Genomic DNA, 13,268 nt, shown 5'->3' on the forward strand with positions numbered 1-13,268 from the left:
TGGGGAACAGCCCTGCTGGAGACGGAGGCTGTGGCCCTTCTCTTTTTATTTGCACAGAGCCGGAAAGCCAGGACCTGACTAGCCCCCACACCTAAGGACAGAAATGCAAGTCCCCGCCAGTAGGACCGCCAGTGTGCGGAGCACAGTGAGGAGGGAGACCCGAGGAGAATGGGCAGGACGCATCTTCTAGCAAACTCAGGTCAAAGGTTCTGGAATACGGGCTACTCTGCAATGTGGTGGGAAGGAGTGGGCTGCCCACCCACAGTCCACTGTCCCTCGCTTCTGTACCAACAGGACAGACGTCCTGTGAGGCAGGCCACCGCCGGCCAAGCAGGGAAGGTCCCAGTCCCCTGTGCCCGGGGCAGGAGTGTCTGGCCTGGGAGATGAAAGCCACTAGGAAATGGCCCAGACATGCTCTTCTCCTTCCTGCCTGGAATGCAGACGAAAGGGCCAGGGGGAAGCAGCCCTCCTGAGACCAGCCAGTCGTCGTCAGGGGGACAGAAGCTGCAGGCGGAGGAGGAGGTCAGAGGGAGCCTGGTCCCTGTGGTCCACGGAGTGCAGCCCGGCCTGCCCCAGGCTTGCTGGTAATGGGACAGAAACAGGCCTGAGCTGATTGGTCGCTGCGCTCAGACAGGGACCAAATCTGCTCCCCACAGGCATGGAACCCTGCAGCACAGGAGTCCTGCATCAGCAAAAACTATCCTGAGCTGCGTAGCCCACCCCCCAAGCCCGGTTCACGAACACGGAGATGCACCCAATCCCAGGTCCCGTCCTTGAGGCAGGAAGATGAGGTCTGCTCCGGAGCAGTTCCCAGAGGGGAGCTTCAGTCCACAGACAGCCCCGGGGGCTGCGCCCAGCATGGCCCTGGGGACGGTGCACCCCATCCTGCCTCGAAGCCCCCGTGATCTCCTGGCCCCTTTTCTCCTCAGGCCCGTGGAATGCCGCCGGCAGCTGGTCTCCTCAGGAGGCCGGGCAGGGGCTCCCTCCCCAAGCAGGGCCCAGCTCAGAGTACCCTGAGTCCCGAGTCACACTGACAAGACAGGCTCCTCCACGCACAGCCCCCCGAGGGCCACACTTGCCCCCCTGTGCGCCCCCGCTGGTCGGCCGAGAAGCCACCCCACCCAAGGTCTGCCAGGCGCCGGGCTGGTGTTCACCCCAGAGCCCCCAGCAGCCCCTCCCACCGCACAGGGCGCTCTGCCCCCGGGACAGGAGCCCCCAGTGATGCCTTACAACGCCCCCTGTGGCACATACGGATATTTTTAATTTGGACAAACACAAAAAAACAAATCTCACGCACCTGTGGACCTACCACGGAGATGAAACGTTTGTCAAATTGTTTCAGATCTTTGTTTCTAGAGAAAGCTTTGTGTGTCTGAGTGTGTGCACACGCGTGTGCACGTATGTGCTGTGCATATGGGGGTGTGCACATACATGTGTACATGTCTCTGTGTGCACGTGTGTGGGCGCACTGGGCTGTGTGTAGTGTGCGTGTGGGACGTGTATGAGTGTGTCACGTGTGCTGTGGGTACATCTAGGACACACAAGAAGTGAGTCTGTGTTTCCTCCTGGACCCCGCCCTGGAGCTCAGGACATCTGTGGGTCCTGCTGGGACCTGTGAAGCTGGGGCCACCCCGTGTCCATCCGTCCACAGAAAAGGGGGCTCTAGCGCAGCCTCCTGCCCTCGGCCACAGGTCACGTAGTGTCCAGTTGGCCCCAGCCTGCAGGATACGTGCCAACTAGCTGTGCCTATCACCCCGCGCCTTGTCCTGGACTGCAGCTGTCCTCACTGTGTCATGGAGAGGTGAACCCTGAACACCCCGTTGGCCGTGGCGGCGCCCTGCGGCAAGTGAATCTGGGCCAGCCAGCAAGGCTACTCACCTCCCTGGAGATCACAGCCGTGCGGCCACCGCGCTCACACGCAACCCACCCACTCACTGGGCTCCTTCACGCCTTGGCCTCCCGTTCCTCCTCTTCCTCCCCGTCTTCCCATGTGTATCTGGCCAGCCTCGGCCGTCCTTCCTCTGGCTTCCAGAACCTCTCGACAATGCTGTGCTGGGTGGTCTGGTGGCGGCATGCTCACCGTGGCCTCCCCCAGAACTACTCCTCCACCTTCCCTGCAGCCAGAGGCACCACCAGGAGCCCAGCGATGCACGGTCCTGATTCCCTCCCAACACACACGTGTACACCATGCACGACACACAATCCCTTTCACACACACCCAGTCACCCCCGCACACACATGCACACACTCGAACCATGGCAAGCCTGGCTGCTCCCCACCCCCCACTGCCACGAGCCCCATCACCTTCTGACCTCCATGCCTGTCCCCTGCAATCCACCAGGCTCTCTCTGCCCCGGGAAGATCACAGAAATTTGTTCAGACCATCGCCTCCCCTCCTACCTGCGGGAACGCAGCCCTCACATGTGTCTGGGTCACTTCCCCCACAGCCTGTGCCCTCCACAGGCGCTGAGGTCTGTGGGCCGTTCACCTCTGCCCAGAGGGGCACCTGGCAAGTGGCAGGCCCTCGACCAAAGTCAGTAGATTGTTAAATGAGCATGGGCTACCTGATGGCGGGGTGGGGTGGCCTGCCCTCCCCTGGCCACCGGGGGGCCTGACTTCCTGGGGACGCCTCCCAGGGGGGCCTTGGCAAGTCCACGGCCATGGTGATCCAGGTCCCCACCCTTCGCCGACAAACCACACTGGACACCACGGCTCCAAACCCGGAGATCGACGGAAACTTTCCAGCAAAGTCTGTCTTCACTTCAAAGCTGTTTGGGTTTTCAAAGCATAACAGGCACGGTTCTTCATGAGCAATTTGACTTCTGAGAAAGACAGCTCGGGTTGCTACCTGTGCTGTGTCCCCGGCACGTGCGGCATTGGGTCACGACACAGAGAAAACACCCCAGCGCTTACTGGACGTCTTACTGGAACCAACAGTCAAAGCCTCCCTCCTCACCTGACGGTCCCTCTCCTTCTGCTGACATCACGGGATTAAGTTTAATTTACAAAAGGGGAAATCTTTATTTGACAAAATTTAGCCCAAATAAAGAAGACTACGTTCTCTTGTAAATCTTTACAAACGACATTTTGAGAGAAATCAGTAAGAAGAAATCCTGGCACCTGCATGTTCTGCTGGTCAGCCACAGTCCCCCTGGACCCGCCGCGCGTTCTCCACCGGTCGCACGTCCAGGCCTCGCCCATCCCGACACTCTCGTGACACAGCGATGAGCTCCGTCCCTGGAAAACTTAGAGAATCAGCGGCAGGGAGCTAATTACTGATCATCGAAAGGACAGCCGTCATCCCCTAGTGTTCTGTTACCACTGAAAACAACGTGTCAAAGGCACCGAGTAACTGAAGTGTTCCAAATTTGCTCATTGCCGTGATAAAGCCTAAAGCCTCATCAAGTTCTTCGCACCCCAGTGCTGGGACGGGACCGGCAGCTCAGCCCGGAGTCTCGCACGCATATGGGAAGACGCGCACACACGAGCACCGAGACACCCACAGCGCACCTGCCAGCGGCGGGAAGGGTCCCCATGCTCGGGGGTGCTGGCGGGGAACGTGGAGGGAAGGCTCTCGGCGTGGACTGAACATGCACCCGCCAGGCCGTCCGCGGTCACAGCCACGTAACAGAATCAACACGTGGCTGTGCGTCCTGGGAGAGGCAGGGCTCGCAAGTGATAGGCACACAAAACAACAGCCAGCCTGCAATTTGCTCCGAGGCCACTTCTCCAGGCTCCAGCTTTGCAGACGGCGCCCAGAGCCCGTCTCCAGAACCGCGGTGAGGACCTGGGGAGAGCTCAGAAGTGCTGTGCGCCCGGGAAACGAGGGTTTGAAAACACGGTCGAACCAAAGTCCTGGTTCTAAGGTCTTTTTAGGAAGAAAGTAGGGACACCGATGAGCCTGAGTGAGGCCAACCACACGCCCCAATACTGTGAGGACGCCACTGCAAGAGCACGGCGGGTAGATGGAGCTAACGGACGTCAGCCCAAGAGAAGGCAGTAAAACGAGGGGCGAGGATGCGGACGACGGCGGCGTGAGGCAGGACATCCACACGTCTCAGCGACCATAACAAGGACAAACAGAGCTGAGCGCAGCATCCGCGAGACGTGCGGGAGACAGACGAGCCCGGACACCGAGCCACAGAAGACAGAAGCTCAAGGCCACAGAAATGACGCCCGAACACCCACACGAGAGGGCCGCGGAATCGAAGCAAACTGGTAAAACGGGCTCCAGGCGGGAGGTCCCGGAGAGATGGACGGAAGCTGATGGAGACAGGCGGGGGCCGTGCCCGAGCCACCACAGGAAGGGTGACCGCACACAGGGACACGCGGCTAGTGGGTATCAGGCAGCCCCCAGTCGAAGCGTACCTTCCCAGCTACCAGGTCAATACCACCAAACACAAAAACAAAACCTAAAAAAAAACCCAGAAAGGCTAAAAACAGGGACCACATACAAAAAGATGTGTGTTTTGTGCACGTGCACACATTTTATCTGTAACTCTCCGAATACGACCAAAGTAACAAGAGCACTAATCCAAACAGGGGGACGGGCAGAGATCCCCTGCGGAAAGGGAACTGTTTTCACACCGGCTCACAGAATGAAATCAAGCTCTGCTACATATAAGAGAAATACCTCAACCAAAGCAATTTAGCAGGGTTGGAAATAATGTGTACTAGGAAAATGCAAAATGGAAAAAATAGGATTCAGAATCTCAGTAGTGGACAGTAGACGGTCAGACCTGGTGAAATGAAATGAGACAAAGCAGGAATATTTGTGACGCGAGGACCTCAAATTCCTGAGGAACACAGAACAGTTTCATCTCTGCACCAAATAACCCACGGCACACTTCACAGAGCAGAGGTCACAGGGGTCGCTGGAGAACAGATCACAGCACGCTAACACAGGGAGACACGGACCCGTCTCTTTCAATCCGAGGAAGAACAGTGGCCAAGAGCTCTGTGAGGCGGCAGGAGGCATAAGCAGGGAGGCTCAAGAGGTGGGTGTAGGCCTCTGGCACTAACCCTTTCGCTAGTGACAAACGCCGCACATCCTTTCACCTGCCCAAGGGGACATTCGCAAATCAAGCAACAAGAAATAATCAACAAAGTCCAAATCCTATTTGAAGTGCAGACAATATTCGCTAGAAACTAATAACAAAATCAGAAAACAGGGCCTTTCCCCTGAGAGGTGACCATCCTCCCCTTAGACGGTCCTCTCCGGGGGCATAGAAACCAAGACTGCATGATTTCTAAAAAGCACAACGAAACTGTGGCTGTACTTAGAAGAGAAGTTATCACATTAGGTATTTGGGTCTTTAGGAATGAAATCACAAAAATAAGACAATCCAGCCTCCAACTCGAAAAGCTGAAAGAGAATTTTAAAGTTGGGAAGGAATTAATAAGAGTAAAAGCAAACAGTGAGTTTAAAAAATTCTAATTAGGGGGCGCCTGGGTGACTCAGTCGTTAAGCGTCTGCCTTTGGCTCAGGGCGTGATCCCCGCGTTCTAGGATCGAGCCCCACGTCAGGCTCCCTGCTGTGAGCCTGCTTCTTCCTCTCCCACTCCCCCTGCTTGTGTTCCCTCTCTCGCTGGCTGTCTCTCTGTCAAATAAATAAATAAAATCTTTAAAAAAAAATTCTAATTAGTAGCCAAACTTGAAAAAAAATCAATAAAAGTTAAGTCACCCAGAGCAATAAAAACTAATCAAGAAAAAGTAGAACAAAAATACACAAAATAAGAAACAGGGAATAACCATCAAAAGAAAACATTTTTTTAAAATCATGGAAATAATTGCATATGTCTATGCAAATAAATTTGAAAGCCTAGATGACATGGATATTTTCCACAAAGAAAGTGACCACAAAAAAGATAGAAACTTTAAGCAGACCTACTTTTTAAAAAAGATTTCTTTCTTTCTTTATTTGAGAGAGAGAGAGCATACAAGCAGGAGGGGTAGAGAGAGAGAGAATCCGAAGCAGATTCCCCACTGAGTGCAGAGCCCCATGCGGGCTCGATCCCAGGACCCTGAGATTATGACCTGAGCTGAAACCAAGAGTCAGACACTGAACCCACTGAGCAACCCACGTGCCCCAAAGCAGACCTATTTTTATAGAATGAAAAGATACCTGTCAGTTACTTCTAACGAAAGATGCTAAACTCAGATGATTTTACAAGGGAATTCTACCAATCCTCTCGGATTATCTTCATACTATTTAACCTTTTCCAGAACATAGAGAAAGACAGAAAACGTCCAAATGCCTTTTACAAAGACAACACAGCACTGAATGCACACGTGGGAAAGAACGCGGCAGAAGGAAGCCTGTCTACATCGATGGCTCCCATGCATGATGCAAGGACCCTGGGGTCCCTGAGCCCCCAGCTGGGGACATGAAAGTCCCCTGTTTTCCCATTACGTCTTGATAAGGCAGAACTGTCTTTATAAACTTCAACCAAACAACACAGACTGAATTCAGAAGCAGGCAACTTTGGCTGCCTCTTCTGTTGCCAGACATGAGAGAGACTCGTAAAAAATCCAAAATTGTGCCATTCTCCTCACTCCCTAAGTTCAGTTGTGGAAAATGTAGTTTTTCTTTATAAAAAAGATTATTTGTGTTCATATGGAATCAGTTTATTGCATCTATTTTAAATGGATTATTAAATAAATATTTTTAAATGTTCTCAGTGTTAATTTCTAAAATAGTCTACATGGACAGTAGGATTTCTTGACCACAATACTGCCGAGATTTTGGACCAGAAGACTTTGTTATGGGAGCCGTCCTGTGCATGGCAGGCTCTCCACCAGCATCCCTGCCTGCCCACTGGTTGCCAGGAATGACACCCTGCACCACCAGCCGCGTTAACCAAGAACATCTCCTGACGTTGCCAAATGTCCCCTTGGCGGTGACAGGGTCAATCAGCCCCAGCTGAGACCCACAATAGAGATGACTCACACAGACACACAAAAAGCTCTCTGCAGTCCTCAGTAATTTTAAGAGCATAAAGAGAACAAAAGTTTGAGAACCACTACTCTTTGCTTACGAATATGAATATAAAAATTGGTTTAAAAAGTTATTAGCAAGCCAACTCTAATAGCATGTTAGAAAGACAATACCTCATGACCAAGTGGGGTTTGGTCCATGAATGCAAGGATGGTTTGATATTGGGAAATCTATTAATAAAATTCTCTATATCTCTTTAACAAGAATGCTGGGCCAGTAATTTAACAAAATTCAACCTCACTTCCTGACAAAAACACTCAATAAAGTAAGAGTCAATTTGAAATATCCTACGTACTCGTTACATGCTTCCCTGCAAGGTGATAATATTTCAGCCCCAAAGCCAGCACTCGACTCAGCAGAGAAGCACGAGAGGCATCCCAGCGGATGCCAGGAACAAGACGAGCGGCCGTGACCTCCGTGGCCATGTGCGTGGATGTGGACGGAATGCTCACTACAGACATGATTCCTGCCATAGCAGCATGAAAGCAGACAAAAACCATCATGACCAAATCTGGTTTATACCAGGACTCAGGAATGGTTTACTATAGAAAATCAGTGAGTCTAACTATTGACAATAAGAAGTAAAAGAAAAAACGTGTTTCATGAGATTCCAGAAAAGCTCAGCTCCCCTCATCCACCGTCGAGGCTTCTGTTCCCCAGAGAACTCGCTGCAGCCACTGTGTTAAGACCAGGAAAGAGAGGGGCGCCTGGGTGGCACAGCAGTTAAGCATCTGCCTTCGCCTCAGGGCGTGATCCCGGCGTTATGGGATCGAGCCCCACATCAGGCTCCTCCTCTATGAGCCTGCTTCTTCCTCTCCCACTCCCCCTGCTTGTGTTCCCTCTCTCGCTGGCTGTCTCTATCTCTGTCAAATAAATAAGTAAAATCTTTGAAAAAAAAAAAAAGACCAGGAAAGAGAGAAGGAAGCAAGCTTTCATCGTCCAAGATGACACGTCTATGTGCTCTGAAACCCCACAAGTTCTCGGGGCAGTTCCGAGTTTCAGTGGGTTACCCAGAGCACCAGCACAGTTCCCCCCACGGCGCCATCTTCCCTCCTCTCCGGGTCTGCTTCCCTTCCTTCCCCTTCCTTTTGGAGGCCAAGGAGGAGAGCAAAGGCACACTCAAGAGGAGAGGTGGCCGCACGTGGGTGCCCTCGCTGGCCTGGCCTGCTGGGACACACTTCTGGGCCCTGGTACCCTCTCTTCAGCATCTGGGGCTGGAGAGGGAAGCCTGGCCGCCTGGCCTTGGCCCGGTGTGTCTGTGGACACACCTCCTGAGTTTGATTCATATGGAGGTGAGGAGACATGCTCAGGCAATGCCAGGAGCCAGGCCCAAGAGGGTGGCTCGCGTGACCCCCAGGCCACAGGTGACATGCCTCCCGGCCACCCTGCCCTCAGTCCTTCTGTCTCAACTAGAAGCCCGTGGGGTAAAGCCTAATGGCAGGCCAGCCCTGCTGGTGCTCCCAGGCACAGCAACTCAAGCAGTGCTCTCAGTCTTCAGGTCTATTCAGCAAGGACAGGAGTTGCCCAGCAGAGACTGCACCCCGACTCGGTGGCTGGTTACAACAGAGTCACGCAGAAGCCACAGCCCCGTTCTGTCTCTGCTGCCCTGGCCCTCACACGCTGGACAGACTGCAGCTCAGCTAACGAACGCTGTGACCCCATCCGTCCATGCACGTGAGCACGCACACCTCCCCTTACATGTGTTCCAATAGGGGAATACAGTGTGGAATGTTCCAGAAAACAGACACCTGCTCAGTGGAAGGGAATCGGCCCAGGTCACTGTCCATCTACAGCCTCCTGTCATCTTCGCAACTTACACACAGTACGAGCCACACACAGAAACGGAGAGCTTGGGCCACAGAGCAGGAGGCGAAGTCCACGTTCACGAGGCCAGGCAAGGGGCCAGGCGGGGCTTGGACGCTGCAGAGCCTGAGGCCCCTCGTCACCCTCCACAGACGCCGCCTCTACTGTGCTCACCTGGCCAGCCCCTCAATACAGGAACAAGTGCACTGCAAGGCTTTCGGAAGCCCGCACACACACTTCAGTCTGGAAGGCATACTCTGGTTCTGGGAAGCTGGTAATGGATAAGCGTGCTCTGGCACGATCGTGCACACATGTCCTACAGCGTGTGGTGCACGTGCACCTGCATACACACACCAGGCTCCTGACCACGTGCGAAGGGGGAAGGTGTCGAAATGAAGCAGAGCTGTGTGTGGTAAAAAAAATCCAGGCCAAGTTACAATCAGTGGCGCATATATTATGACATATAAACATGTTTTTGAAAACTCTGTGCGTGTATGTATGTTTTTATATGTATTTTTACAAGTTCTGGAAGAATCGACCACAGTCAGGAAAAAGAGTGGGACTTGCAGTAGAATAAAGACTGAAATCTTTTTTTCATTTTTTTTTTAATAATGATTTTTTATTATATTATGTTAGTCACCATACAGTACATCCCCGGTTTTCGATGTAAGGCTCGATGATTCATTAGTTGTGTATAACACCCATTGCACCATGCAATATGTGCCCTCCTTACTACCCATCACCATGGACCACAATTTCTTAATCCAGTCATCTGTTGAAGGGCATCTTGGCTCCTTCCACAATTTAGCTATTGTGGACATTGCTGCTATGAACATTGGGGTGCATATGGCCCTTCTCTTTACTACGTCTGTATCATTGGGGTAAACACCCAGTAGTGCAATGGCTGGATCATAGGGTAGCTCAATTTTTAACTTTTTAAGGGACCTCCACACTGTTTTCCAGAGTGGCTGGACCAACTTGCATTCCCACCAACAATGTAGGAGGGATCCCCTTTCTCCACATCCTCTCCAACAATTGTTGTTTCTTGCCTTGTCTATTTTTGCCATTCTAACTGGCGTAAGGTGGTATCTCAGTGTGGTTTTGATTTGAATTTCCTTGATGGCTAATGATTTTGAACATTTTTTCATGTGTCTGTTAGCCATTTGTATGTCTTCATTGGAAAAGTGTCTGTTCATATCTTCTGCCCATTTTTTGATTTGTTTATTTGTTTCTCGTGTATTGAGTTTGAGAAGTTCTTTGTAGATCTTGGATACCAGTCCTTTATCTGTAGTGTCATTTGCAAATATATTCTCCCATTCCGTTGGCTGCCTCTTAGTTTTTCTGACTGTTTCCTTGGCTGTGCAGAAACTTTTAATCTTGATGAAGTCCCATAAATTCATTTTATCTTTTGTTTCTCTTGCCTTTGGGGATGTATCATGAAAAAGGTTGCTTTGGCCGATGTCGTAGAGGTTGCTGCCTATGTTCTCCTCTAGAATTTTGATGGATTCCTGTCTCACATCGAGGTCTTTCATCCATTTGGAGTTTATTTTTGTGTATGGTGTGAGATAGTGGTCAAGTTTCATTCTTTTGCATGTAGCTGTCCAATTTTCCCAGCACCATTGATTGAAGAGACTGTCTTTTTCCCACCGGATGTTTTTTCCTGCTTTATCAAATATTAGTTGCCCAAAGAGCTGAGGGTCCATTTCTGGGCTCTCTATTCTGTTCCATTGGTCTATGTGTCTGTTTTTGTGCCAGTACCATGCTGTCTTTGTGATCACAGCTTTGTAGTACAGCTCGAAATCCGGCATTGTGATGCCCCCAGCTTTGTTTTTCCTTTTCAGCAGTTCCTTGGAGATTCGGGGTCTTTTCTGGTTCCATACAAATTTAAGGACTATTTGTTCCAGTTCTTTGAAAAACGTTCTCGGTATTTTGATCGGGATAGCATTGAAAGTGTAGATTGCTCTGGGTAGCATGGACATTTTAACTATGTTAATTCTTCCGATCCATGAGCATGGAATATCTTTCCATCTTTTTATGTCTTCCTCAATGAAAGACTGAAATCTTGGTTACATATTAGATTTGGTTCTGTGCTCAATTTTCACAAGCATGCATTACTTTTATAATTAAAATTTAAATATTAAGGAAAAAAATATCTTGCTTGCTTATTAAGTTCTAACCTTTCGTCTGTACGGTGGTAACAATAGTCTAACCAATTACCCTGAACGCTGATAAGATTTGTTTTTTCAGGATAAAAGCTTACCCTTCAGGATATCTGTCTTCTCTAGACACAACTTGGCCGGTCAAAGTCTGAGCCCTTTGCTTGGCCCCCTCGTACCACCTTCAGGGTGGAGAGAATTCCTCCTCACACAGCAGTGGGAACCACACCCAGAGCCCCAGGCACCTGGAGCCCCAGGCACCCCGGCCTCCTGCCTCCCGTGCTGCCTTGGAGAGCAATCCCTCCCTCTGTCCTCTGCGGTCGTAGCTAGGAAGGCGCCTCCCCGCGTCACGGCCTCGGATGAGGTTCACAGGACACACGGGCCACAGCGGGTTGGCGTGAGCTGTGAGGCCCTTCGCCCTCTTTGGGGCACACGTCACACTGCATGATGGGCCAGTGCCCCGCAGCTGCACGCCCTCGTCAGCCCTGGCTCTGTACAGACGCCACATTGGTGGGTTCTAATTTTCAGTTCTCTGATGACTAATCAAGTTGCACACCTGTTTTCATGTGTTCTTAGGTATTTGGACATCTTTTGAGAGGTGCCAGTCAAGTCGTAAATGAGTGATTCACTCTATTTCCATGTTGAGGATACTTAGCTTTGTGGGGGTGGTGGCCGTAGCCGGCGTCTGTATCACCTGCTTAGTTTTGCTCTGCCTTCCCTACACGTGCGACTTAAGAAACAAACAGAAGAACGGAGGGGAAGGGAAGGAAAAATAAAATAAGACTAAAACAGAGAGGGAGACAAACTATAAGAGACTCTCAACTCTAGGAAACAAACAGGGCTGCTGGAGGGGAGGGGGCGGGGGATGGGGTCACCGGGTGATGGGTGTTCAGGAGGGCACTTGATGTCATGAGCACTGGGTGTTACATGCAACTGATGAATCACTGACCTCTACCCGTGAAACTTTAAAAAATAAAAAAAAGTGGTTCACTGTTTATATACACACAGACCTAAAAGTCTTTTGGCTGGTGAATGTTGATTAAATCTTACTGGATGTTGGTTGTAAGTCACATCTGGGAAGTGTCCCACAGCTATTACCAATCCCGGAAAGCACAATGCTTCCAACCTGCCAGCCTCCTCCCCTTCTTTCTGCCAGCACTCAAGTGTTACTTTGCAGTCCCCGTCCCCAGAAATGAGGGAGATCAATCTGATTTCCAAATCCGACCTCCCCAAATTCCATCTTGCCAGGAGAGGTCTGGCTGATGGCTAGTGACCCTTGGCCACTCTCCCCCAGAAACAAACCGTCGTCAGGACACGTGCCCGCCGTGCACGATGCAACATGCTTCATGGATCCCAAGGCTCTCAGCGGCTGTGCACAGGGGTCCACACCACTGGCCGGAGCACCGAGGAGGGAGAGAACCTCTAGGCCTGAGCATAGCGCCGCCGTGACCAGACCATCATCAAAGGAAAGGCACGCACTGGGAGTTCAACCGGAGGCTACAGTATGGTTTGATTTTCTTTTGCAGGCAATAGTAGCTTGCAACAATTTCACAGTCGAGACCACAAGCAGTGTTATTAAATCAGTAACAAGTGAAGAAAAGCAAATGACCGTTTGCTGATTCAGAGCGCTGGAGAGCTGAGGATGAGCGGCTCAGAGGGTGGTTAGTGTGTACCACGCCTACATCACCGCCTAGCAAATAAGGGCTCGTAATGAAACACCGCACTCTAGGCTCACCGTAAACACAGTAACTTCAGCGTGAACGCTAGAGAGGTGCCCTCAGTTCCCGCACTACAGCACCTGCATTTTATACAAGCCACGACTTCACGTGTAGAAAGTCTGAGGCCGGCACAGGGCTCCATCAACCCCACTCAAACCCTAAAAGTGGCTTGTTTTTACCAAATGGTAGGTCTCAGCACACTGTTGTAATTACCCCTCAGAACGTCAAACTTCCTGCCCACAGTGTCTGGGCCTCGTCTCTGCAGAAAGCTCTCGCAGGACAGCTCGCTCCCAGGCCCAGAGGAGACCAGGCAGGCGGAGGCCCTGTGCTCACCGCTCGATTGATAGGCCCCTGTCACTCAGTCACCCAGTGGTGGCAGACCCCAGGAATGAGCGTGGGCACAGGAGGGAAGCTGAGAGCTGGAGTTGGGACACGGAGGATGGGAGAGAGGCCTGGGTCACTGGAGGCCACACTGAGGCACAGGCTCTGTCCTCAGGCCCAGACGAACCAGCACCCACCAGATCGGGTGTTCTCCACCAACTCCGCTGGTTGTCACTGGGCTTGGCGGGGGGGGGGGGGGGGGGGGGGCGTGGG

General features: G+C 51.6%; 1 protein-coding gene across 2 annotated transcripts in view; it reads right to left on the reverse strand.

The window, feature by feature from the left end:
* AGPAT3 (1-acylglycerol-3-phosphate O-acyltransferase 3) overlaps positions 1-13,268 on the reverse strand; it is a 91,383-nt gene that overhangs the window by 47,459 nt on the left and 30,656 nt on the right. Inside the window, exon 1 of one of the 2 annotated variants that reach the window (XM_008710181.2) lies at positions 3,121-3,245. The exons of the other annotated variant lie outside the window; for it this stretch is intronic. The gene's annotated coding sequence lies outside the window, so the exon portion shown is untranslated. Of the gene's footprint in view, positions 1-3,120; positions 3,246-13,268 lie in introns of those variants that run through there. 2 annotated transcript variants of the gene reach the window in all.

The sequence above is a fragment of the Ursus maritimus genome, unplaced genomic scaffold (genome assembly GCF_017311325.1).
Source record: "Ursus maritimus isolate PB19 unplaced genomic scaffold, ASM1731132v1 scaffold_4, whole genome shotgun sequence".
Lineage (NCBI taxonomy): Eukaryota > Metazoa > Chordata > Mammalia > Carnivora > Ursidae > Ursus > Ursus maritimus.